The sequence below is a fragment of the Lactuca serriola genome, chromosome 5, assembly GCF_051521515.1.
Source record: "Lactuca serriola cultivar US96UC23 chromosome 5, Lser_US96UC23_V15, whole genome shotgun sequence".
NCBI lineage: Eukaryota > Viridiplantae > Streptophyta > Magnoliopsida > Asterales > Asteraceae > Lactuca > Lactuca serriola.
The window spans coordinates 92,987,738-93,014,395 of NC_136412.1; the positions used below are offsets into that span (position 1 = coordinate 92,987,738).

A 26,658-nucleotide genomic window follows, 5' to 3' on the forward strand; every position below is an offset into this window, starting at 1 on the left:
GTCTGTGTGTTTGATGCCATGATTATAGTGCCTAACTCGGCCCATAACCCTCCCAAATCCTCAAACTTGGTCCAAGGAAAAAAAGCTCCTGACTGGGTCATCTTCATGGTCTGCCCCTTTTGTCCTTTGGTGATGGATCGCTTCCTATCTTTATCTCATCCGGACTCTTCCCGATTCAAATTGAAGATCACTTTCTTTCTCAATCACCAAAACAAGAACCCCTAAAAACCATTCATCTCATTCCTTAGCCAATCCTTCCTTTGCTCAAAACATACCAACCTCTTCCAACCTATGATTGACGTCCCACGGCCTACCAAGCAGAGCCACCGACTACACTTTCCTGCTTCTCTAATGTCCTCCTCCACCCTATGCCTGTTGTCGATTGACGATTGAATAACCTATCTTCCCATAGCTGCAGTTGCACAATCAAAGTTTGTTATTCTGGTAAATTTTAATTTCTGATTTTAAATATCCAATTGGATTTCTAATTTTATATGTTGTTTCCGATTAATGATTCTTGTAGTTTTCGATTTTCTGTTTAATATTCGATTGTTTTCTGAATTCTTGATTCTTGTAATTTGTGGATTATAGTCTGTAGATAGTGTTTTCTATTTGATTCTGAAAATTTTGATTTTATATATCGAGGATACTGAGATTCCAAAAGGATTTCTCTTCACTTCTTCAACCTTTGGTATCTCTGTCTCTTTTGTGTTTGTCTCTAATCTTGGTTTCACGGCCTCTCAAATAGATTTTCTGGCTCACCTCATTATTACTTGCTAGCTTGTTATTTGTTTAAATGTTAGCTTGTTTTTATTAATTGCTCTAATCAATTTTAAGGATGCGAACTTTATGATGTGTGGCAGCAAACAAAGAGATGGTTGCTTTTATAGATCTCTCCATAGCGTTTTTTCAGATTTGGTGATGCAGAAAGTGATTGTAGATTCAACCGTTTACATGAAAGGATGTTGTGTTTCAGATAGAATTGAAGGCTTGAAATATCACAACGGATCAGATTGGATAGTCACAATTGTTTAGAAACATTGCATTTGTTTTGATGTAGTGCTTATATATACATGGAAACTATTGTAAATTGTGTTCTTGATTGTTAATAAAAGTCTTAATTTTAGAGTTCAAGAAATGAGAAAGGTTATTAAGGTAAGATTTCTTCAAAAAGATCCTAATAAATAATAAATCAGTTTTTATGACATCCCTATTTTCACGGCCAGAAAAGACCGATTTTGTTTATGCTTTATGAAAATCAGAGTACCTCTTTTAATAAAAATGTTTTGGAATTTATTCCCAGAAAAACACGATAAATACGTTATCAAAGCATTTCCGAAGAAACGTATTTTATTTATTTTAAAACATTTGGGATGTCATCATCAATACAGAAACATAAGCATAAACAGAACTTACATTTATTTACACTAGTGATCTATATCTCTTTAATCTCTCAGTGTAATGTCACTTCATATCAACACATGTGATATAAATAAACTGAGTGGGTCAGGTTGGGAAACCTAGTGAGTACATAGGGTTTTCAACCCACAATAATATAATTATTATGTTTAAACAATCAACCCAATTACCCATCCCCATTATCTTCTTTAGTCTTAAGGATCTACCCTAAGAATCAACTATTCCTCGTTCATTCATTCCTAAGGATCATCCTAAGGAATCGGCACGAAGTCTATCATTGCCACGGTTTACACAACGGGCACCAAGTCTGCATAGTCGTCAGGGTTTAGGCATCAAGTCTGCATGATCACAAATGTTTAGGTATCAAGTCTGCATGATCACCAAGGTTTAGGCATCAAGTCTGCATGATCACCAAGGTTTAGGCACCAAGTCTGCATGGACACCAGGGTTTAGAGTACACCGGGTGAACACATCGTTCACGACACCTACAGGTTGCGAGCCTGCTAGTGTTCCACTAGACTGTCTAGAATAGTATGTGGTTGTCATCCATACTCTGCTGAATGACGGGACCATCATTTGGGAAAAGCTTCTTACATCGTCCACCTCTCACCCTTAACTCGTGGTCTATAACACCTCTCAACTCATCATCCAACTCATATTCCATCTATTACATCTACCCATGTTTTACCCCCAACATTATCGTAGATAGGGTTGTGCATGGGTTGGTTTGGGTCGGTTTTGGACCCCAACCCATAAATGATCAGTTTCTAGTTTTTAGAACCCAATGGCATCGGTTTCTGGTCGGTTCGATTTCTCGGGTTCTGATATCGGTTTGGGCGGTTTCTCGGTTTATTGGGTTCAACCCATACACTTACGGTTTCTGGGTTTAAACCCATGGGTTTTAGGTTTAAACCCATTTTCCAGAAATGGAGCAATAAGTTAAATAATTCAAAAAACACCTAATTGAAGTTAAATACTTCAAAAAACATGAGTTTTACAACCAAATTGTCTATTACAACCAAACACACAATCAAACTAAAGCACAAAGTCCGAAATTGTCGATTAGACGATTACAACAAAACACGCAATCACTAAAACACAAAGTCCGAAATAGTCAAATAGTCGATTACAACCAAAAGTCCAAAACACGCAAACACGAATCTTCAATCCACATCCATGTAAATCTCTTCACCACTTCCCCATTCATCTACAAACCAAAAAACATTAGTATTGATCAATGATTATTGAGCAATAAACTTGTGTAAAAGTATAAAATTATAATAATTAAGTTATAAACCTTTAAAATTCAAGTGAAATCCTCATCCATGCAACTCCCTTGACCACACCTCAATTCCTCTACAAACACAAAACAATAGTATGTAATTAATTAATTATAAACATATATAATTACGAACTTATAATTATGTAAAAAATAGTGAAATATTTACCGGTTTCTATTGGCACCAACTTCTCTCGCGTCTCTTCCATATATAAAGTCGTCATATTTTTAAACTGGATATCAATTGGGGTGTCCCGTATCCAATCTTGTGCGCAAATCAAAGCTTCGGCAGTCACATGTGTAAGGGAGCTTCTACTTTCATCAATCACCCTCCCGCCAGTACTGAATGCCGACTCTGATGCAACTGTGGAGATTTGCATTCCTAAAACAAGTTTCGCCACTTCAGAAAGTACAGGAAACTTTGTTGAATTAGATTTCCACCACCCAAAAATCTAGAAATCCTCCGCCTGTTTTTCCATCCCATCTGATAAATAAATCTCAAGCTCTGTTTTATTAACCCCATGCCCGCGTTGTTCCATAAACCTTTCAAAATCGTCTTCCATATCAACTCCATGCCCAAAATCAAAATAACTAGGTGTAGAAGACGATGCACTCCTTGTCTTTTCACATCTTTCTCTCTCCGTCTTGTTTTTAAAGTGTTGAAACAAGTCCTCTAGTGTTTTGTTGACATGCTCCAAAATTGTTTTTGTTTTGGTAGAATTCTTACCATAAATCAACTCCAAGCAATACTCCAAATAACACATCTTGTTGCTGGGATCTAAAACGATAGCAATATGAAGCATGAAGTTCATGTTCTCAATGTTGTCTCAATATTTGTCGTATTTTTCTTTCATCGACTTTGCCATCCTTTTCTTTTTCTCGTCTGTGCTTGCACACATTCTAGTTATGCTTGCTTGTATTGTCACAAGTTCCTTAAAAAATATATTTGTTGTCACATACTTGGACCCGGATATCTTTTTTGTGACATTGTAAAAGATCATCAAATAGTCGATAAAATACCTACCAAAGCAATTAAACAATATCAGATTTCATAATTGATGTAATATATATATATATATATATATATATATATATATATATATATATATATATATATACCTAGCAACCTCCCAATCGTCGGCATCGGGAGTCCCCACAACTTTCTCATTTCTTCTTCTTTTTCTCGTAGTCACTTCACCATCATGAACCTCACTTCCACAAAAAGTTTTAAAACCACTAACAATCACAAGAAGCCTACAATACAAAATAAAATTCAATAAAAACATTAGTATGTAAATTATAAAAAAAATATATATATATCATACTTAATAGTATATAAAATACCTATCAAACGCCACCTCATACTGTTCTGCGAGCTAAGGAATTCCTACATTTCTCTTGGCTGAAGGAATGAACTTCCAAAGAAGTAGCCCCCGAGTCTCCCACTTTTTTGAAACTCAACACAGATTGTTTTTTCGTATCACCAACTTTGCCTTTAGGGTCATAAACAGGAGATGTTGGACAATAGAGTCTTAAATGATTTCCCATTGCACTCGTACCATTTTTCTTTGAATTTGCACACATCATTGTTGAACAATATGGGCATTTCACTTTCTTAGCACCCTTCTTTATGACATCTCTATCAAAATGTTGGCATACCCAAGATACTCTATGACCACCACCCTTATTATCTGCAACTACTTCATCATCTCCTTCGTCTACATCAAGATCAACATCAACGGTTTGGGGAGCATCAACATCAACAGTTTGTGCATCTAGTTGAGACCTTTCCATCTACATAGAAAAAAACAATCACCAATCCATATGTAAACCAAAAAGTTTTAGATAATAAGAAGCTTCAATTCAACACTCTATATGCAAACAATAAGATTCACATCTTTCAGAATACAATGCATCAAATTGATTATTTTGATATCAACATTTCACAGCAATAAACTGAATAATAATAATAATAATAATAATAATAATAATAATAATAATAATAAAAATAAAAATAATAATAATAATAATGATAATAATAATAACAAAAACAAAAGGAAACTGATAAAGTAAAGGTAGGCAAGCAGTAAACAACTAAACATTTTGGTTGGAACCATATTTGTAGTTTTCTCTAAACAAAATGCAATGCATCAAATTGATACAAACCACCATGATTATTGTATCTCTGAACAGTGACCAGTACACATATCTTGATGATTCACCAAGACACCAACAATTTCCAGAAATCAGGAAAAAAACAAACACAGATCAGGCAAAAAAAAACGAACACAGATTAGGCAAAAAAAAACGAACCAGACAGCAACTCACAAGCGAAATTCATAACATAAACACAAGATTCTATATGAAATCAGAAAAATTAGGATGAACTTAAACAGTTAAACATGAATTCAGAAAGAACACGAACCGTATTTGACGATACAGAGGAGTTGCAGGTCTCGTTGATGGCGCCGGAGGTTTGGGCTCCGGTCTCGTTGGAGGCTCGGAGCCTCAGATGTGTGCGACTGTGCGATCGATTGAACGCCTGAGGAGCTTCTTCACTTCAGTGGGAGTCTGGGAGATGCGCCGATGCGGGAATGCGATTGCGAGTAGGGCAAAACGAAAATGGGATAAGTAAATAACGAAGGGCTTCTTCTATTCATCTTTATTTTTTTTAATATATATATATATATATATATATATATATATATATATATATATATATATATATAATAAAAAGGTCAGTAAAAATCATCGGTTTTGCGGGTTTATGGGTCGGTTTCTCGGTTTTTAAAGAGAGGTCGATTTCTCGGGTTTAGTGGGTCGATTTCTGGGTAAAAACCGAAACCGAAACCAAAAAATCGGTTTTTAAAAATTTAAAACCCTAACCGTCGGTTTTGATTCGGTTTCGGTTTTTTCGGTTTCGGTTTCGTCGGTTTTTCGGTTTCTTGGTTCGGGTTTGCTCACCCCTAATCGTAGATATAAAATACATATACAGTTTAAATCATTTAAAACATGTATAAAATCATTCATCTAGCATAGACAACAAGTACTCAGATAATATGCACACATAGCACGTAATTTATATAAAATACTTCATATCTATGTGTACGATGAAAGTAACTATGCACTCACAACATGTAATTTATATTAAATACTTCATATCTATGTGTAAGATGAAAGTAACTATGCACTCACCTGAGAAGGTGGTGACTCGGTACTCGGACAGCGCTTCGTTTATTTTAAAATAATTTCCTTCGACGAAACCTACTATTATTACCACTAGATTTTAATCTAATATTTATCGTGACTAATTATTAGTCTTATTATTATTATTATTATTATTATTATTATTATTATTATTATTATATAAGCGTCTAAACAATACTTTCCAACCACTACGTACAGACAGGGGCCAGACATAAAACACCGGAGGGCAGGACCATTTTGGCATATTGCACTTCTGAAATCCAACAACCCTATGCAGCCCTTTAAACCGGATTCCCCGTACCGCGAGTAGTTAAAAAGATATTATAACGATACTTATATAGTAATAGCTCAAATATTTATTATAAGTTCACAATAACAATACTAATTTTAAATATAAGCTATATTAAAATAGGGTAAGCATAACTTATTTACAAGGGGGTTTTAGCTAGGAGTCGGGCTCTGCAGGGGCAGAACTTCATCGCTGAATCTTTCTAAGAAAGATTCGTGCAGCGCTTACCTTACTATACTAAAACTCCAAAAAGAGAAGTTGAATCACGAGGGACCGAAATGCTCGGGGGATAAGAAGAGAAAGACTCTTGAATCAAGAGAATGGTACAAAAAATATGAGAGCCCAAGGCACTTATTTATACTAATTGAATTTTCAAAAACTACCCTCCATAATTACTTAATGGCCTTTTAGTTATATAAACAACTAAACGCCCCTTTATAATACTATTTTAAATAGATTTAATGATATTTGTACTAAACTAATGTCGAAAGAACTCAACATTAGTCTTATAATGACCGTATCGTCGATACCTTTCTAATGATATATACATATGTATATATGTGTACGTATATATGATTTATACTTTATTTTAATACGTAAATATGCTATTATAATTTTTAACTCGTTCATACGAACTCCATTTTTGATGTTATTTATATCCACGTGTAGGTGGAGACGAACTCTACAACTTTCGTTTAGACTCCGTCGGCTAATTTTGACTTTATTTTTAAAGTTATATTTTTAACAGGCGGGGACAAGATTGGTCCGTTAAAATCTCATAACTTCTTCATCCGATGTCCATTTTCGTCTGTCTTTTTATTGTTACGCTAATAATAACGAGATCTTCGATTCTCGTTTAGGTTGTGTCGGCTAAAAACCGCTCGATCTAATACTCGAACTTCGGGTTGTACACCGCTAAGCCGAAACTTCGAAAAATCATAACTTCCTTATACGAAGTCAGATTTGGGCGTTCTTTTTATGGACGTTCTCAGGTTAACATATTCTACGACTTTCATTTAGATTACTAAGGCTAAAAGTCGCTCTATCATAAATTCACTATTTACGTCTTCGCGGTGTCGTGCCGGTTCCGTCGCTAAACTTCGACGGGTCATAACTTCTTCGTTATAACTCGGATTTCGGCGTTCTTTATATGTACGGAACCCTTGAGATATATTCTACAACTTGTTTAAGATTATTTATTCTAAATAATATTTTGCCAAAAATTCGTTTTTGACCCTTATTATCTTTAAATTGACTAGCCCGGATCTACGGGCGTTACAATTATCTCCCCCTTAGGATGATTACGTCCCGAAATCATCAACGAAACAGGACTCACATGATGACTCCATATGTTATCTCTTCATCCTAAGTAATAACCGTAACTTTGATGTTTCTTCTAATGAGTATCTAACTCTAAGACTTCGTGACTACAGGCAGTGCCTGATCTTGAACCCGCTCTCTATCTCATGTTAGACTTCCAATCATGATATTTATGTCGCGATCTCGATCTTTATTGGAGACTCTTTTTTTAACAAACTTGAGATAAGTTTCTTCCTTCGATTATCATAATAGACTGATGGGTCATGTTCTAATGACCTCTCATCGTATGATGCATCGCTTGGACTCAGGTCTTTTAGAGTCAAATTCCAGAACAGACTATACCTTCCTTCATCTTCTAACCACATCTTAAAAGGTAGCATTTCTAGCTACAAGCAAATTTTCGCGATACCTCTACTGATCACTTTTTATTTCAATCTTTCGTCTTAAGTCAGATGCTACCTCAAACTTGATTCTCTGAACCACATAACATACTCAGCGTAGTCGGACTCAAATTGATATGACCACTAGGGTCGGAATAACAATCATCTTCTTAGTCATTACCGAAACGATGGTAACGACATACTTGAATAAAACGGAATCAATTACTAGCTTCTTGGTAACCTTGTGACTTTCCCTGATCCAAGCGTGAGGCCTGTGCTTCCGGTAGTATATGCATCTACTACCTTTCACACTTACTCATACTCGTCCCAAGTGTTGTCTCGTAGTCCCGAAGTCCTAAAATCACAAAACAATTTAACACATACGAGTGTGTCCAAATAATCATAAAAATTTCCCTATACTCTAATAGGACTTCTTCCATGCATATCTTCAATCATCAATTCTACTTGAACTCGGTTGGTGATGGACATTCCAGATGATAGGAAAACTTTAGGAATTACACCAATCGTTCTATCATCCCACCAATCAAATGTGTATATTCAGACGTACCCTACTTCTATAGACGTACTGCTATTTTATCAGACATATTCTAAACGTAAGATACCTCTCTTATGATATCTTCCGATAGGTATCATTCAGTATCGTAAGCCATCTCATTTCCTCTATTTTCCCAGTCTATCATGGTTCGCATCACTTCCTGAACTTCTGCCATTGTGATAGGTTTGGGTGTTGGATTAGTGTCTAAGTCCATAACTATTTTGGTATGTACTTGACCCGATGGTGCATGGTCCTTTTAGGTTGCCTTCACCAAAGCAACTTGATTGGAGAAATAAATAGAGAGAGAGGTTATTATGATTTATTAATATGTTATAAGAATAATATATTAAAGGAGAAATTATATTTGTTTAATTAGTATTGGTCAATAATTAATTAAGAATTAATTTTGTGATCAAGTGTAATTAATTAAACTAGAGGGGCTGAATTGTAATTATGTGATAGTTACAAAATAAGGTAAGGATTATCTTAAATATAGGGTGAACGAATTTAAGGAGATAATGCCTTAGAATTCCACTAGGATAAGGGTTTCTAAGACTTATCTTATGGTTGCTTGGTGGGCAAGCAACTAGATAAGGATAAGGACTAAAACCCTAATCTTTACACCTATATAAACCCCCTAAGGCTCATGAATTCGTCCAACCCTTCCCAAGAAGTCCTAAGGACGAATTCCTACCTCTCTCCTCTCTCTTTATACCTTCTCCATTTGCTCTTGGTGTTTGTAAGCCATTAGAGGAGTGACACTTGTGACTCTAAGCCTTCCAAAGTCAATTCAAGGAGGAATTGGGATTGTTATTGCTACAAAGCAATCAAGGTAATATCATAAACCTAATTATATGTTAATATTGATTTCCATATGCTAGAATTAGGGTTTATAGTCTTGTATTCAAAGCATGTACAATAGAGAAACCTAGATCCAAGCATTAGGGTTTGTATGAGCACATAGGATGTCTTATGACCAAAACCCATCAGTGGTATCAGAGCCTAGCTTGATTTCAATTGTATTGATGCATTGTATAACTGGAAAATTCGTTTTTTGGGTTTCTGGAGGCTGGACTCGCCGAGTCCATGGCTGAACTCGCCGAGTCAACTCGTCAGAAGGAGGGTACTTAGGGATTTCTTGTTGTTTTTGCTTATGGATAGTTACCTTATCATGTTAGATCAATATTAATCCGATTATATGATATATTCGACTATAATTTTGATCTAATTGAAGATATTTATCAATTAATAAGATAATTGTTTCCTTATAAGATAATTGATTAATTATTTTGAGTAAATTGATAAATTGTTTTGCAAGAAATCATTAAATAAATCAAATATGGATAATTATGTGATTAAATGTTAATTTGAATTATTTGTTATTTGATCCTTGTTGTTATGAAAAGTTTCATATTTTGTCCTTTAGGTTTTATAGTTTAAATTTGAACCCAAAAGTTTTGTTGTTTTGAAATTTAAATAGTTGAAACCCTAATGTTTTTGAAAAAGGTTTCAAAACTTGCCCTCAAGTTTTGGAATTTAAATTTTGATTAAATGGTTTAATTTTGATGTATATACTAAACCCTAATGTGTTGAAATGTTTCAAAACTTGCCCTCAAGTTTTGGAATTTAAAAGTTGATTAAAAGTTTAATTAGGAATGTTAAATTCTAAAACTATAGTATAGTTTTGAAAAAGTTCAAATCACACCCTTATGGTTTTATTAATTAATTAAGGTGTATAATTAAAAGAAGTTTAACAAATCCATAAAAGTTTAGGTTTACAATTTAATTGAATTAAAAGTATAATTGTTAAATTAGACCACCTAGTATTTTGAAAGTATAAAAGACACCCTATACTATATATAACATTAAAAGTCTAACATTATATATATGTATGAGTAAAAGTCAATCTTACCGTTAGTAGGCTTCATTCACGAAGCTGGTCTATAAGGGGTGTTTAAGGAAATTGCCTATAAAATGGCGATTGAATGGGTATCCACTCTTACCCACCGCACTCTTGACTAGTGGAGGGTCGTTAGCCGAACGGGTAGGATGGGACAAAACCTTCCATTATAAGTATAATGAAGTATAAAAGTAACTAAAAGTTTTCATAAAAATTCCTAATCTTAGTTACTTAGGCAAAAGTGAATTGATGCAATTCCATGAAATTACACTTTGTGCCCTTGCGAAGACGTTAGTGGAGCGTGTGTGGTTTACCGGCACACTAAATGGTTCTAAGCAAAGGTAGCAATGGGTGACTCAATGTTTGTCATAGTTCGGTGGAGCATGTGTGGTTTACCGGCACATCGAATAGGTGACTGTAACATGTGAGGGCACCATGTAAGTTTGCATGGTTATTCACACCCGCTTTGTGATCCTCGGCATCCCAGTCACAAACAAGAGGGGCATATCGAGATTTAAAGATGCCATTGAAAGTTCAATGAATCTCAAAGGATGTAGGAGTTTTCATAGATTTAAAACTTAAATTTCTTTTTTGTTTTTCGTGGTGGAAATTAGTGAATCGTCATTCACTTACCTTCAAATATTCTTCAATTAGGGTTACGGCATCCCTCTCCCGAGTTGTAGAATATTGTGTTGGGTCCTAGCCTTAGTATCTCATTTGGGTGATTTACTAAGGACTCAATCAATCAACTAACTTGAATTTGTTTTTCTCCCATTTTGTAGATGTCAAAGTTCGACAACTATGGTCTTCCCAAATCCCATGGAACAAGCATTCCACATGAAGATGATATTCCACTATTCGATCGAGGAACAAGAAATCATGTTTCACTTCCTCCTCCTCCTCCAATTATTCTCCCTAACCCACAAGATTGTAAAATTGACAGGTTCAATATCACTCAAGCCCTTTTGGCAAGTAAACATAAAGAAGGAAAGTCGGTGTGTGCACACGTCCTAAGGATGAAGTCGCACATTGATAGACTAAGAATGTTGGGATCCGTTGTCTGTGAGGAAATAGTTGGGTTGTTCAGTCACTTCCCAACTCGTATAGTGAGTTCGTAAGAGAGTACTATATGATGAACCACGACGTGACCCTTATAGATCTCACCTATATGCTTATTGCTGCTGAATCAGTAACGGTTTGGCGCAATAGAAAAGCAAAGTTGATTGGTGAATCTGCCTTCAAGACCTCTATGGATATAGACAATGGCAATGAAAGACATGCAATGATCGAAAAGTTTGATCATAAGAGAAAGGCGATGTCTGAAGTAGTTCCATGTGTTGTTCCAAAAGAGTCAATTTGCTTTTATTGCCAAGAGAAGGGGCATTGGAGACGAAGTTGCCCTAATTACCTAAGAGATCTAAGAGATGGGAGAGTCAGAACGTATGGCTCTACTTTAGGTAAGAATCCACTATCTAACTCCGTTAAGTTCCTATTCATTGATTCTTAATACATGATGTGATAAGATTGCATTTGAGTGTTTTTGCAGGATCGGTGAAAAGAAAAGAAGCTTGTTGAGAGAGCAAGATGAATCTAATCACCAAGAGATGGATCTCGATCGCATGGACTTGAAGATTAGATTTTGAGCTTAGATAGTTATGATAGAGTTGTTAGAAATTTTCCTTTTACATAGTTTTCAATGGATTTTGCATTGTAAGGACAATTTTTTCCGCTGCTTTTATAAATAAAATAAATTTTGTTTGACTTATTTATTTATTTGTTTATTTCCTTGAAATGAAGTCGTTATGAAAATTGGTGTTTGCATATTTCTACAACAAATGGATATGATTCTTATTTATGGTGTTTATGGAAAAGTCGAGAATTTACCAAATAGGGAGAGTTTCTCATCGCCCAAGTTTCAATTGGACAGAAACTTGGAATCATGCAACTTGGTTGCACGATGAATGAGAAATTTCATATTTGTAAATAAGACTAATTCATTGACAAAGTGTCAAGTGAAGGACTAGGAGATCGAATACATAAAGTTGCATGTTGATCAAGTCTACCATAAGAGTAACAAAGATATTCGTCATGATTTACTAAAGGTTTAGTAAATATGATTATACTTATAAGATTAAGTGTAATTCGGAATTGATTAAAAAGGTTTAAATCAATAGCAAACGAATAAGAAGAATCAAGTAGGCAGAAAGATAAAAGTTTCTCCATTCTAAGAAGAAGGAAGAGTAGCTTTTATGCTTTATGATAAGTCTTAATGATTAAGAACCATATCTCAATTGATCCTCTAAGTGAGTCTTGGTACAATTGTATGTCCAAGAAGAGGAATCAAAGATTGAAGAAATGGTCAAATCAAGAAGTCAATCATACTTCGTTCCAAAACAATTCTTAGAGTTAAGATTGTAACAATGAGTGAAAAGTATTACGAAGGTTTAAAACATTCATTAAATGTGGTAAGTTGTGATGTCTTAGATAAGACAAAGACCAACTAGGACCAATTTATGAAGAGTTTTGATAAAAGCTACACTAACTCTTGAATATTTGTTTGTCAAGAAATGTTTTGACAAGAGAATCTTATATGTCAAAGAGTCAGTGGGAGTCTTAATGGTCTTGAAAGGTTTCAAGAACAAATCAAATAAACCTTATCAATCATCACTAGCACACGAGTTGAGGTTTACAACCTATCGTGTTGACATTATTTTGTTTATGTGCTATTCCAATTGAGTTAATTAAGCATGTGAGTTCTATGAGTTCTCATTTTGAATGCATAAATGGCAAAGCACCTTAATCGATGAAAGGTACATTGATAGGAAAGGGCGAGCTGCTTAACTACTTAGAAGACATGGTGGGCAGCTGTGCTACGAAAAGGCAAGAAATCAAGATTAAGAAAGTTCGGTCCATATGAGTTTGAATTTGTCGTAAACTTTGGTTTCAACAAATTCACATGGATAGGAACACATACACCGTTTAAAATCTAAGTGTCATAAGATTTCCTCCTTCATGAAAATGATTGTGAGGAAATGCTTTCACTAAGAAAGATTTTAAGAAGATAATGATTGTAAAATTGCATTCTCGAATTCAATTATGGTTACGGTATCCCTTTCCATAATTTGAATTGTGAGGTTTGGCAATTAGTCTTAAGTGTTTAGACACACATATGAACTATCGAAGGCAAAGGTGTATAAGTTCAAGAAGCCTTGATAAAAGATTATCAAAGCATTAAGTATTAGAAACATGAACTTAAAAAATTCAATAAGTATTGATTTCTGAAAGTTAAGATGTTTATGAATACATATCGAAGCTAGTGGGAGCATAAGTGTTATGTTTTATAATAATCATCATGATAGTGGGAGCATAAATGTTATGATTTTATGATTATTAAGGCACGTATTGCAAGTTGGCAATATTAATTATAGAAAACAAGAGTTATACCTTGCAAAGTCGTAAGGGTTGTAAAGTTGTTTTGCTATAATTAAGGGAGAGAATATTATGCTTCATTTCAAATCTAAAGGATTAGGTTGAGAAATGTTAATAAACTTAGTCAAAGGTACATAGTGTGTTCTTAAAATTTCGATTATGATTACGGCATTCCTCTTCACAATTCGAATTTTGAGAACATAGCAAATAAAACATTATGCGTCGTGTCTCATACGCTTCGGGTATAGGATCTATTGCAAATACCTTAATGTTTGACCATTCTAAAATTTTCCAAATGTCTAGCGCATTTAGAGGGAAAAGGGACTAGAATCGGTTTTGACTAAAATATTTAAACAACTATCAAAGGACAATCCAAAGTTCGACGAGGATTGGTCGCTTGTGAGTAATTGGAAGTATAGTATTGGAAGATATGGGAATGTTCTCATATTGGATGGACCATATCGACATTATTAGGAATAAATAAGATTCTATTAAAAATAAGTTGTCATATGGAAAATATGGAAATATATCTATATTGGGAATTGAATATTGAAAATCTATGTCTAGATTAGAAACTTTTATGCAAAAGGATGTTCAAAGGAATGTACTTTGAGTGAGAGACATCATATCTAAGGAATTGTCTTGTAACAATCTCCGATAGAAGACTTTGCAATATCATTGGTAATGGTCTTTGTGACTTTGGTGCAGTGACATTACGAAAGGATAGTTGCATAGAATGTTAGAATCTAGCATATTCTATAAGTAGCAACAATTTGATATTCTTTAACTTATGGAAAAAGGATTTGGAGTTGTGAAATGAGAAAGATTGGAAATATGTTCAATTTGATCTATTTCACAAAGTAAGAACCATAGGTAAACATTGTGTGCATGCTAGGAGCATGGGACAAGTGTTGTAATTCAAGTAAGAAGTTGATTAATCGAAATGACAAATAATGAGTAATCAATATGGTGATAAATAAAAGGTGTTTTATTTATGCTCAAAGGGTTGAGGCCATATGGGATTAGTATTATTCTTGTGTTTCACTTTGCATGTTTTGACTTCCAGAATAATTGAGTTTATTAAGAATAATCGAATTATTTAAACGGGCCACAGTCGCTCATATGTTGGAAGTAGATATGAATGAAGATTGTCTTGAATTGGTGTGTGGATTGTCTAAAGAGCCTTAGACATAAGCAAATGTTTGCTGCAACGTTCATAAGTGCTTATGAATATGAATTTGAGCATTGGATTAAACCCACGCTCACTTGGATCACTCCATGAATTGTATCACGAGTGATTGGTGAGACGATAACATCTTATATTCTTGAAACCGAGATGTGTGAGTTGTATCTTGCGAATCGGTTGCACATTGATAATATGTAAACACACTAGTAACTTGGTGTTATAAAACATATTGTTGTGTGTGATTCGGTGCGTGAGTGCAAGCAAGCATTGTATCAAAGTTTATCCGTTCCTTTTATCCAAAGTAGGATAAAAGCGATATCTTTGGGCCCCTCGATGGTTTAGTGATGACAAACGTAAATGCTCGGCCGGGCTAGGGCTAATTTGATTTGTTCAATTAGTCTGTCGTCATTAATCAGAAATCGAGAAGTAGTACAAAGAGAATGATTTGAAATCATATCTTATATGATATCTAGAATGGAGGAATATATGATCCCTTATCTAAGGACACGCGTATTTTATATGATCAGAGTTGACAGCGGCTTTGGAAAGCTACGATTGCAGATCGGGATCCGAAGTCATACGCAGAATAGTTGTTAGACTTATCCAAGTGGGAGACTGTTGGATTAGTGTCTAAGTCCATAACTATTTTGGTATGTACTTGACCCGATGGTGCATGGTCCTTTTGGGTTGCCTTCACCAAAGCAACTTGATTGGAGAAATAAATAGAGAGAGAGGTTATTATGATTTATTAATATGTTATAAGAATAATATATTAAAGGAGAAATTATATTTGTTTAATTAGTATTGGTCAATAATTAATTAAGAATTAATTTTGTGATCAAGTGTAATTAATTAAACTAGAGGGGCTGAATTGTAATTATGTGATAGTTACAAAATAAGGTAAGGATTATCTTAAATATAGGGTGAACGAATTTAAGGAGATAATGCCTTAGAATTCCACTAGGATAAGGGTTTCTAAGACTTATCTTATGGTTGCTTGGTGGGCAAGCAACTATATAAGGATAAGGACTAAAACCCTAATCTTTACACCTATATAAACCCCCTAAGGCTCATGAATTCGTCCAACCCTTCCCAAGAAGTCCTAAGGACGAATTCCTACCTCTCTCCTCTCTCTTTATACCTTCTCCATTTGCTCTTGGTGTTTGTAAGCCATTAGAGGAGTGACACTTGTGACTCTAACCTTCCAAAGTCAATTCAAGGAGGAATTGGGATTGTTATTGCTACATAACAATCAAGGTAATATCATAAACCTAATTATATGTTAATATTGATTTCCATATGCTAGAATTAGGGTTTATAGTCTTGGATTCAAAGCATGTACAATAGAGAAACCTAGATCCAAGCATTAGGGTTTGTATGAGCACATAGGATGTCTTATGACCAAAACCCATCATTGGGTGTAGACGTAACGACCGATGTATGACCCATCACATTCTTAGGCTCAGGTTGTCATATTCCTCTTGTTTTGTACACCCAAGCAGACGTTCGGTGTACCGAGACGAGAATTTAAGATAGGAAAGATTTTATTTACGATAGACGTATAAATCTCCTTGTCACACCGAAACGTTACATGCTTCCCTGATTGGATGCATCACGGTAGACAACGAAGTCCTCCGTCCCTTCGGGCAGAGACAGGATAAGTGCGCTACATAGGGCCTGCTTCAATGTTTGGAACGCAGTGTCTTGTTTTTCACTCCAACAAAAGGGTACACCTTTCTGAGTCAGAGTGGTTAAAGGTTTGGCAATTCTGGAAAAGTTTTGGATAAATCTGCGATTATAGCCAACAAGGCCCAAGAATTGACGAACTTCTGTGGGTGTCTTCGGTGCTGACCAGTTCTCTATCACTTTGATTTTAGAAGGGTCCACGTGTATGCCCTCCTCGCTTACCACGTGACCTAGGAAAGTTACTTTTCGAATCCAAAATTCACACTTGGAGAATTTCGCATATAGCTTCTCCGCTCTTAGAGTTTCCAGCACTAGCTTCAAGTGATGTCTGTGATCCTCCTCACTTCTAGACTAAACAAGTATATCGTCGATGAACACGATTACGAACTTGTCCAAGAAATAACGGCACACCTGATTCATCAGGTCCATGAATACCGTGGGTGCGTTGGTTAGACCGAAGGGCATTACTGCGAACTCGTAGTGACCATATCGAGTCTGAAATGTTGTCTTAGGAACATCACTCTCGTGGACTCGCAGCTGATGGTACCCTGATCTTAGGTCTATTTTGGAGAAGTAGTTGGCTCCTTGAAGTTGGTCGAATAGGTCGTCGATCCGAGGAAGAGGATAATGGTTTTTGACGGTGAGCTTGTTCAGTTCGCGGTAGTCGATGCACATCCGAAAAGATACATCCTTCTTTTTAACAAATAAAATCGGGGCTCCCCAGGGTGAGGAAGTCGGTCTAATGAATCCTTTGCTGAGCAGCTCATTGAGTTGACTGGATAACTCCTGCATTTCTGTTGACGCTAAGTGGTATGGAGATTTAGCTACGGGGGTAGCTCTGGGGATTAAGTCGATGCGAAACTCGACTTGATGCTCTGGAGGAATTCCCGAAAGCTCTTCGGGAAAGACATCGGGAAAGTTGTAGACTTCGGGGACGCTCTCGAGGTCTTTAACTTCCTACTTCTCGTTAATGACATGGGAAAGGAATGCATGACACTCCTTTCGCAGAAGTTTTTGGGCTTTGATGCATGAAATGATACGGAGGTTTGAACTGAGTTTATCGCCATAAATCATGAGGGCTTCGCCAAAGGGAAGATTGAGACGAATAGATTTTTCATAACAAAGGATATCAGCACGATTAGGGATCAACCAATCCATGCCAATGATTACATCGAAGCTGTTTATGGAAACTGGCATAAGATTGATTGGAAAGGAGTGATCGTTTAGGGTAAGGGTACAGCCTACGAATATGTCGTTAATGCTCTCTTTCTTTCTGTTAGCCATCTCAACGGTAAATGTTTTGGTTAAGGGTTGAGGTTTATGTTTGAGAAGATGTTTGAATGCATGACTAAAAAAAACTTCTCTCTACACCAGAATCAAAAAGAATACATGCATAAGAGTTGCCGAGGAGGAACGTACCCGTAACAACTGTGGGATCTGCAACTGCCTCCTCTTGTCCCATAGTCAGTACTCTCCCTGTGCTTCCAGTTGTTGTTGCCTTTGGGAAATTTCTCTTGTAGTGTCCGACCTCAACACAACCATAGCAAGCTTGACCGACACCCGCTCCAGATGCCTGATTGGTTGGTTGGACTAGTGCCTTACAAACTTGAGTTGTGTGCCTCTTCTTGCCACAACGGTTGCAATGATTTTCATGGCATGAGCCAGGATTATGATGATAGTTGCACTTGTCACATCGAGGAAGGGTACCAACATATCTACTGGTAGGTGCTTGAGTTGCAGGAGCAGCGGCAGGAGTAGTAGCAGCGTGAACTGCCACCGGTTGTTGTTTCTTTGAGGGCTCTTGCGAAGGCTGGCCCTTCTGCTGCTTCCAGAACTTTCTTTTCTCACCACTCCCTTTTGCTGGTTCGAGAGCGGTTGTCACTTTATCAAGATCGACTCCGTGATCTATGACAGTCTGCGCCAGGAACTTGGCGCTGTCGAAAGTGGTTGGCCTGGAGGCCAAAAATTTCCTTGCGTTGTGGGTGTCAATCCCCAAATGTATCTCTCTATCTTCTTGCTTTCCGAGGTGACCGTTCCCGGGCAGAGAAGTGCTAGATCTTCAAATCTAGTAGTGTAGGTAGCAATGTCGGAACCCTTCATCTTCAAGTTCCATATTTTGTGCTCCAGTTTCTACATCTCGCCCCTTGGGCAGTATTCAGCAAACATGAGATCTTTCAAGCTCTCCTAACCCATAGCATTTGCTACTGGCAGGGTTAGGGATTTGACCTGACTATTCCACCAGGTCAGCGCTCTCTCTGTTAAAGTACAAGAAGCGAACTTCACCTTGTTGGCTTCATAACATGCACAGATCTCGAAGACCGATTTGATCTTCACGATCCATCGAGTAAAGGCAATGACACATCCATTGCCATCAAATGATATGGGCTTTGCATTCATGAATTCTTTGTAGGAACACTCCTTTTGGTGTACCTCGTTTCCATCGAGGTTAAGGGGTTGGGATCCACTTCCCGACCCGCTAGAACCGCCAGAATTTATCTGTGACATTGCGGCAACCACAAAGGCAGTAACAACTGCCTGAAACATGGCAGGATCGAACTAAGGAGGTGGTGGGGCTGGATCTGTTGGAGGATTGTTGTTCTTTCTGTTGGGTCTTTTCTTTGGAGGCATCTTGTTCTATAAAGAGTCAGGAAGAAAAGGACAGTAAGTCCCTTAGACTTTTGAATCAAGAGATATGAAACAAGATATATCTTCATCTGATAGATAAAGTGTTCTACTAAGCGATAAACAAGAAAGGGCTACTAATACAAGTAAACAATTGCTAAGAAGGAATGAGTAGCAACACTTGGAACGGATCTCAACAATGTATTTGACTCTGGCTAAAATACCCCTATAGTATTTTAAGTTGTCTGTTTTGTTCTATTGATTCCTTGTTGTATATACTTGGTAAGTTTTAGGCCTGGTGTGACACCTCAGTCACTCCCAAACACATGTTGGTCATGTCTCGAATAAATATAGTTGATTTGGCAATATTGACCCTAGACATGATTACATAACTTCCCAGGTTTAACCGCAGTTTCCAATATCCAAATACTTTTGTTTTGTTCTACTTATGATACTGTTTCTGGTATGTAGGTATACTTGTATACTTTTTGTAAAATACTTATATTTTAAATATATACTTTTAGTTCAGAGCACTTCTGCCCCTTAGTGTTTGTATACCATGTAAGGTTCGGTATACTAAGTTCACTATAAACAATAGCTCTAATACCAATCTGTCACACCCCCGAACCGTAAAAACAAATGGCGGAAATGTTCGGGGGTGGATGATGTCATGCGTAGTATCACAACAATTGCATCATAGTAATCAAAGTAAACACAACCAATACATTATAATATGAATATTTACATTGATTGTTAGGTACTAGTTTGTGTGTGTGTGTGTATATATATATATCTATATATATATATATATATATATATATATATATATATATATATATATATATCAAAAGTAGCAGAAGATAAAAACGAGACTCCAAAATGCTCCATCTTTTCCAAAAGCTGGCAAGAGTACCTATCTATTCATTTCTTGAGAATACAAGCAGTTTGAAAGAATATCAGCATAAATCTAGTGACTTCATAAGCATTTAGTTTTGGTGGAAAATGTTTCTTTGATCCTTTTGAAAAGTGTTTCTCAAGAAAATCCTATATTTTCTTATGAAAAGTGTGTTTGAAAACCCATTCCTTCCATGACTTCCAGATTCATACAAGATATGTACAATCCAAGGTGTCATGGAATGGATATGAACATCCGTTAGTTTCTTGTTAGACAATCCGTTTATGAAAGGCCGGGTTATCCCGGGAAAATCCTATATTTTCCCTAAAATTAGGTTGGTTATACGTTCTAAACTAAGGTGTACAAGTATCTACCATACTTATATCGATAAACGTAGTTTTCTTTTGAAACCCTGGTTACTCCCAGTGAGGTATATTAGCCTTATTACATAAACAAAACTAATAAATATGTGGTGAACTAAATCCTGAAGGTATTATTAATACCCTCTAGTAATCAAAACGGTTATTACTTTGAGGTTAGTTCACTTGATTCATTACTACAAAAGTAAATCCCTGCTATCTAGGTTGCGAGTTTTATAACCATACATTAACTTGATATGGCATGTATCGGGGCCAGTATCCTTTATGACTTTGTCACTCGTAGACCTACCGGTCCCACTGTAGCTAGCAGCAAGGTGTGGGATAGTCAGTCCCGTATAGATCTATACACAACAGTCACGCTCTCCCTACAAGAGATTATGGTCATAAGTGCTAGTCCTACACTCGGATTCCGGGGGAGTGTTACCAAGGATGTGTCTCCAACTTAGACTAACAAATTTACAAGTAATAATATAGAAAATCCTTTTATGATTAACATGAATCCTTTATAAAATGATACATTTTACTACATGATTCATAAGTTCATTGCTCTAGTTTTGAAAACTGTTTCTACGAGCTGATTTCTTAATCGTTTGGTAAAACTCTTTTCCGTGTTAAAAGCATACTGAAAATATAATTATCTTGAACAAAATAATATATTTTGAGCACAAGTTTCCATGTACTTTTGCTTGTATTCACCCCCCCCCCCCCCGCGTAAAAACATGAAAACTCGGAAAAACTTAGAGGTATGAACTCACCGTTGGCGTAGGATTCGAATGTACGATTAGTATGGATGCCGAGTGTCAACTGACGTTTCGAACTCAAATGGATCCTATTAACATATGGTCACACATATATGTATTAGTCCTTCGATTTATTTCAAAATAATTCTTTTAACCTTTTAACAATTTCTTTAATAAATCAAGTTTCATTCAATGACATTTTAACCCCTCTATGTCATTCATACGTTTTAATGAATTATATATATACACCTTATTTCAAAAAAACACAATTAATTAAATTATATACTCGTTAAATATGTCGATTAATTAATTTAGGTATTTATCAACACCCTTTTTGTTTAGTTTATTTCATTCTATACCCTTAGAATCGAAATATCTTTACAACAATTAATTTTCGAGTAACATAAAGCTAACATCGATAATGGAAGGATTTTCAGGTCGTTACAATTCTCCCTTCCTTAAAATGATTCCGTCTTCGGAATCAGATACCGATACGAACAACTTAGGGTAACAAACATTCATGTATTCAACCACCTTGGTCACTTCTGACCTATACTTGTCCTCCCATTAGAACTTAATCAGCTTGGATCATTTTATCCCCTGCTATTTGGTCTCTCTCTAACCATGTCATCTGTCATCCCTTTCATCTCTTGCGTTAACTTATCGTCTCACTACTTATCCATCATCAAGTCACGCGACTCTTAACTTGCTGTGATTGCCAAAATGAATAATTCTCAACCAAGAAGAGTCTTTCAGTATCATCGTTTGTCCGTTGAGGAACATACACAATCACTTCCCCTCATTGCACCTTCTCACTCCCTAACCAAAGTAGGACGTAGATTCTTATTTGCCTTCATCTTGATCGCGTCCAATCTTAGACAATTGACACCCAAACGCATGTATCGTCTTTTGTTTAACGAGTTGGACTAGCACTCCATAAAATGAGGAACTTGATCGAATAATTCACACTCAAACAAGTCATGAAGCTACGTCACCATTTACTTCATTACTGAATGAACCAATTTAAGAGTTGCTTTGGCCTTGGAGCCATACAAAAAGTATAGTCAAAGGAGATCTCTACCTTACATGGTGTTTATACACTCGAAACCTCATCAGGGAAAATCATCGCTACATTGTTTAGCAAGCTCCGTATCAAAGAGACTTATCATTTTCCTTGATCTCTCAATCGTACTTGTCAAGAAGACCTCACATCACCTCACTAGGAACTTAAGTGCCATCATCATAGGAATTTTAAGAGAAAGAATACACCATAGAGTTTTTCTCGTAAGACATACCCTTTCTCGACAAGCAAAATATGCATATGCTCTTTAACTCAGAGAATTTCAGTCTAGTTGGTGGAAAACCAAACCATACTGAAAACAACATCGAACAACTAGATTCCAAAAGGAAGACAATCACAAGGAAAACATAGTCATCTGCAAAGATTTCACATACGTCAAACATCATACTACACTCAGGCTACATTTCGTACAACCGGGTTACTATCTAACGTCAAAGTTAACAGACTCTAAGGTACATCAAAACGAGCACAAAAGAGAACAATGACACAAAAAAGTCTACCAAACATACATCCATTCCAAATCCGAGTACCGATCACTAGGTCCTTGAGTTACCTTGTGGTTCCTCCAGTCCCAAATATGTATCATGTGCTTATGATAGTACGGGCCCAATACTAACGTTCACACATATATATATATTTGCTTCTGGAATTACCACAAAGTTATATGTGTTATAGTTTTAGGTTAAAGATCGATGCAAGTATTTTGCTTCATGGATTCCAAAACCTGAGGGAGTTTATATACTACGATAAAACTTCTCTTCCTAGTCTGCCATTGACCAACTATAAACAAACAATTTGCAGGACTTTGTCGAATACCTGCAGTCCAATAATTGCTGCAAGATGATCTTCCATTTCCTCGATACGCGAAGCACTATTTGAACTATAAACATTCATGGATAACTAATCTTGTTGGTCACAAGCATTTCCCCTAACGTCGAGAGATATTAACGGTTATAAGATTCACGAGAAAGAAGAGAGGATGCTTCGATATCGGAAAAAAAATGTCCTAAAGGAATATAGCAAATAACATATAACTGTCAACACACACCCTTCCCCCCTTAAGAATCCTAGAGCACCTAACCGAGCCAGTATACACTGTGAGTCTGAACACTGGCATCTGTATTCAGTTCACTCACAGCATGGCTCTGATACCAACTTATAACGTCGTGATTTTTACTCCATTTCTTTCTTTTAAAAACATTTATTTAACAGAGTACGTTAGCGGAAGACTTAGTTTTTTTATTTATTATTATTTTCAACCATTCCAAAAGCCACACGTTACCATTTTCATAAACCAACATTTAACCGTTTAATTATGGCAAAAAAAAAAAGGTTCAAAGGAAAATAAAAACCAAACGTGCTCAAGTGGCATCTTCATTAAAACTAACTACCCAAAAGGAACCCAACCTCACCAAGCCATGCTCCTAAGATACCTGTACCTATCAAAAGGCATCCAACAAAGAAACAAGCGTTAGCAACTGCCACGTGAGCCGACAAGTTGTACACAACCAAAAAGAGAACACACAATTCCCGTAAGGGTCATCCATGCAAATCGTGATAATAACATAGTCAAGAAAAACAAATAACATGATATCATAATTTATTTCAATCATATAGTTTTCAACTTAACTCAACCGATTATTACATATAATTTAATTCACCGTTTATTATATGTAATTTCTAATTCAACCGATTAACTACTTTGGGGTTCCTTAGGGAGGGTCTACCCAACAACTTAACCACGTTCACTACTCGTGTGCTCAGCCAGTTTATTGCTCTAAGTGGCTCATGACTTCCACCCGAATACACCAACCCCAAGACTTCCACTTTCGCTACTCCGACTTGCAAAGTACAAGTACTTTACGGTGTCGTTTAGGATCGGTACAAACGGTGCCAATTCCAACGATACACCTCCCGATTCCCAGGTGATGTTTGATCCGGCCACACCATAAAGCCAACACCACTCCAGTTCCCGTACACCGAGGTGCACACGAACCACGTGTCACACGACCATCTAGAAAAGTTCGTGTAACTAATCACCGTTATGGCTTAAGCTCTTTCAACCCATTAGGCTTGCAAGGTTCTACCCATGTCACCGTTATACCCCGCAAAAGCATGCATACACCATAATAATCATATTACTCTTACAACTTAAACGAGTAATTATCATGTAACGAAGTTCATTAAGAGGTCACCATACATTAGCATATAACTACAAATTCATGAAACACTGTATCCGCATGCAATTTACAACGTTCACATAACATGAATATCACCACAGCAACTGATGCCAAGGAATAACCACACATAAGATGCAAACAACATATTTTCAATAATTATCACAAAAATCTAGCATGAATCCTAATTTGCATCAACAATCCACCTATGAGATGTGGTTTTTGGTTATGTACTAAAGTCAACAAAACTTGTCGACTCACCTTATGTTTGAAGCGAGTTCTCCTTTTTATTTCAAGCCTTGACCCTTCTTGAAGTTGTCAAGTTTTCACCTAGTAATCACACATATCAAACAATCATCAAAATAGGGTCCATGTTTCGTTAACACCTTTAATTTCTTAATGGGTTACATATATAATTTTTTTTTAAGTTTCACAGCTTGACCACTGCTCAGTGTTTTGGCCATAAAACAGAATCTCTAACTCCGATTGGGCTGAATCCGGACTTTTTGAAAACTAGACTCGATTTCCTACATTTTATCCAGAGAGGGGCATCGGCCAATTCTTCTCAGATTAGCAGCTACAGCCCTTGCAAGATAGGGCAAAGTTGCTGTGCAGAATTATAGTATTTGCCAAAATACACAAACACGTAAAGCCTTTAGCCAATGGATTAAGAATACATAAATTTTCACCAATTTGGCCTTGAATGAGTGCATTAAGATCTCATGGTTTGCTCCCTGAATAGTAATTCGTAGTTTGCTAGAAACTTTGAATATTGGTTATCTTTTGTTAAACATCAAACCTCACTGTCCACTTGATCAAACTCTTGAATCTATATAACAACTTTTGTACGATTTGTGTTTTAGATGAGATAATCCACCGTCCATAAAAACAATTAACAAATCTTGTTAGACTACTTGTTTACTCCACCAATCACACACCATCCATTCATCATATATATGTATATATCCATGCATGTGATTAATCCCATGAATTGTAACTAATACACGTAGAAGGATTTTACCTTATATTCACGGGAAGCAACGTGTCTCTCACTGTCCTTCACAGTGGCCAATACATGTAATATGTAACCTACCTACGCCTACCCACCTCGCACCATGCTTGTGTAAATATTTCTTCCCATTCGTTGTACACTGAAATACCGCATCAAGATCTCATCGGAGTTGGTTTCCCGTTGTTTTTCTCTGTCGGTTTCCATTGTTGAAACCACTTTAAGCCACCACAACCATCTCCTTTCTCCTTCCTGTATTCGCGTTTCTTTTGTTTTTTTTTCTTTCGTTCCTTCCCAGTTGACGCCAAGCAAGAACAGTAAGCAAGCTTGATTTTTGGTGAAACGCCCCAAAAATACGACCCAAAATTTTCACTTTTTTAATATAACCAAAAACCATAATCTGAGTGTCATGTCATAAAAACCATACGTGATGTATCCCAAACATAATAAAAACACTGTGCGGAAAACTGTATCATATCCATGTCATATCAAAATCAAAAACTAAATCAACTCCCAGGATAAAAGCTGAAGCTGTGGTGTGTGCGATGCCATCATCCCGAGCTCCTCCCTCTGCTAGCGGAAGTACCTGAAACCCAAAACTGAAACTGTAAGCACGAAGCTTAGTGAGCTCCCCCGAATTACCACATACCATACAGTAACATATCAAGCACATACTGGGGCCTTGCCCCCTCCATCGGACCGAAGTCTGAAGCTGACTGACTGGGACCTTGTCCCCTACATCGAACCGAAGTCCGAAGCTGACATCGGACCGAAGTCCGAAGCTGACTGGGACCTTGTCCCCTACATCGAACCGAAGTCCGAAGCTGACATCGGACCGAAGTCCGAAGCTGACTGGGACCTTGTCCCCTACATCGAACCGAAGTCCGAAGTTGACATCGGACCGAAGTCCGAAGCTGACTGGGACCTTGTCCCCTACATCGGACCGAAGTCCAAAGCTGACATCGGACCGAAGTCCGAAGCTGACTGATCATAGCATAAACATATCACTAACATGAACACACATAATCCTGTCTGAGCCACGAAGGCACCAAACATGCTAATTACTGCATCGGATCAAAATCCGGATACTACTGCTAGCTAAA

The 26,658-nt window shown here is 36.6% G+C and overlaps 1 long non-coding RNA gene across 1 annotated transcript; it reads right to left on the bottom strand.

Annotated features, from left to right (window-relative positions):
* Positions 1-2,363: 2,363 nt before the first annotated feature.
* On the bottom strand, positions 2,364-5,332 carry LOC145052786 (uncharacterized). Its single transcript, XR_013684190.1, has 6 exons — positions 5,124-5,332; positions 4,043-4,492; positions 3,818-3,952; positions 2,868-3,718; positions 2,717-2,775; positions 2,364-2,626 (listed from the first exon to the last, which is right to left on the bottom strand). It is a non-coding gene; the product is annotated as an uncharacterized LOC145052786 (long non-coding RNA).
* Positions 5,333-26,658: the final 21,326 nt, after the last annotated feature.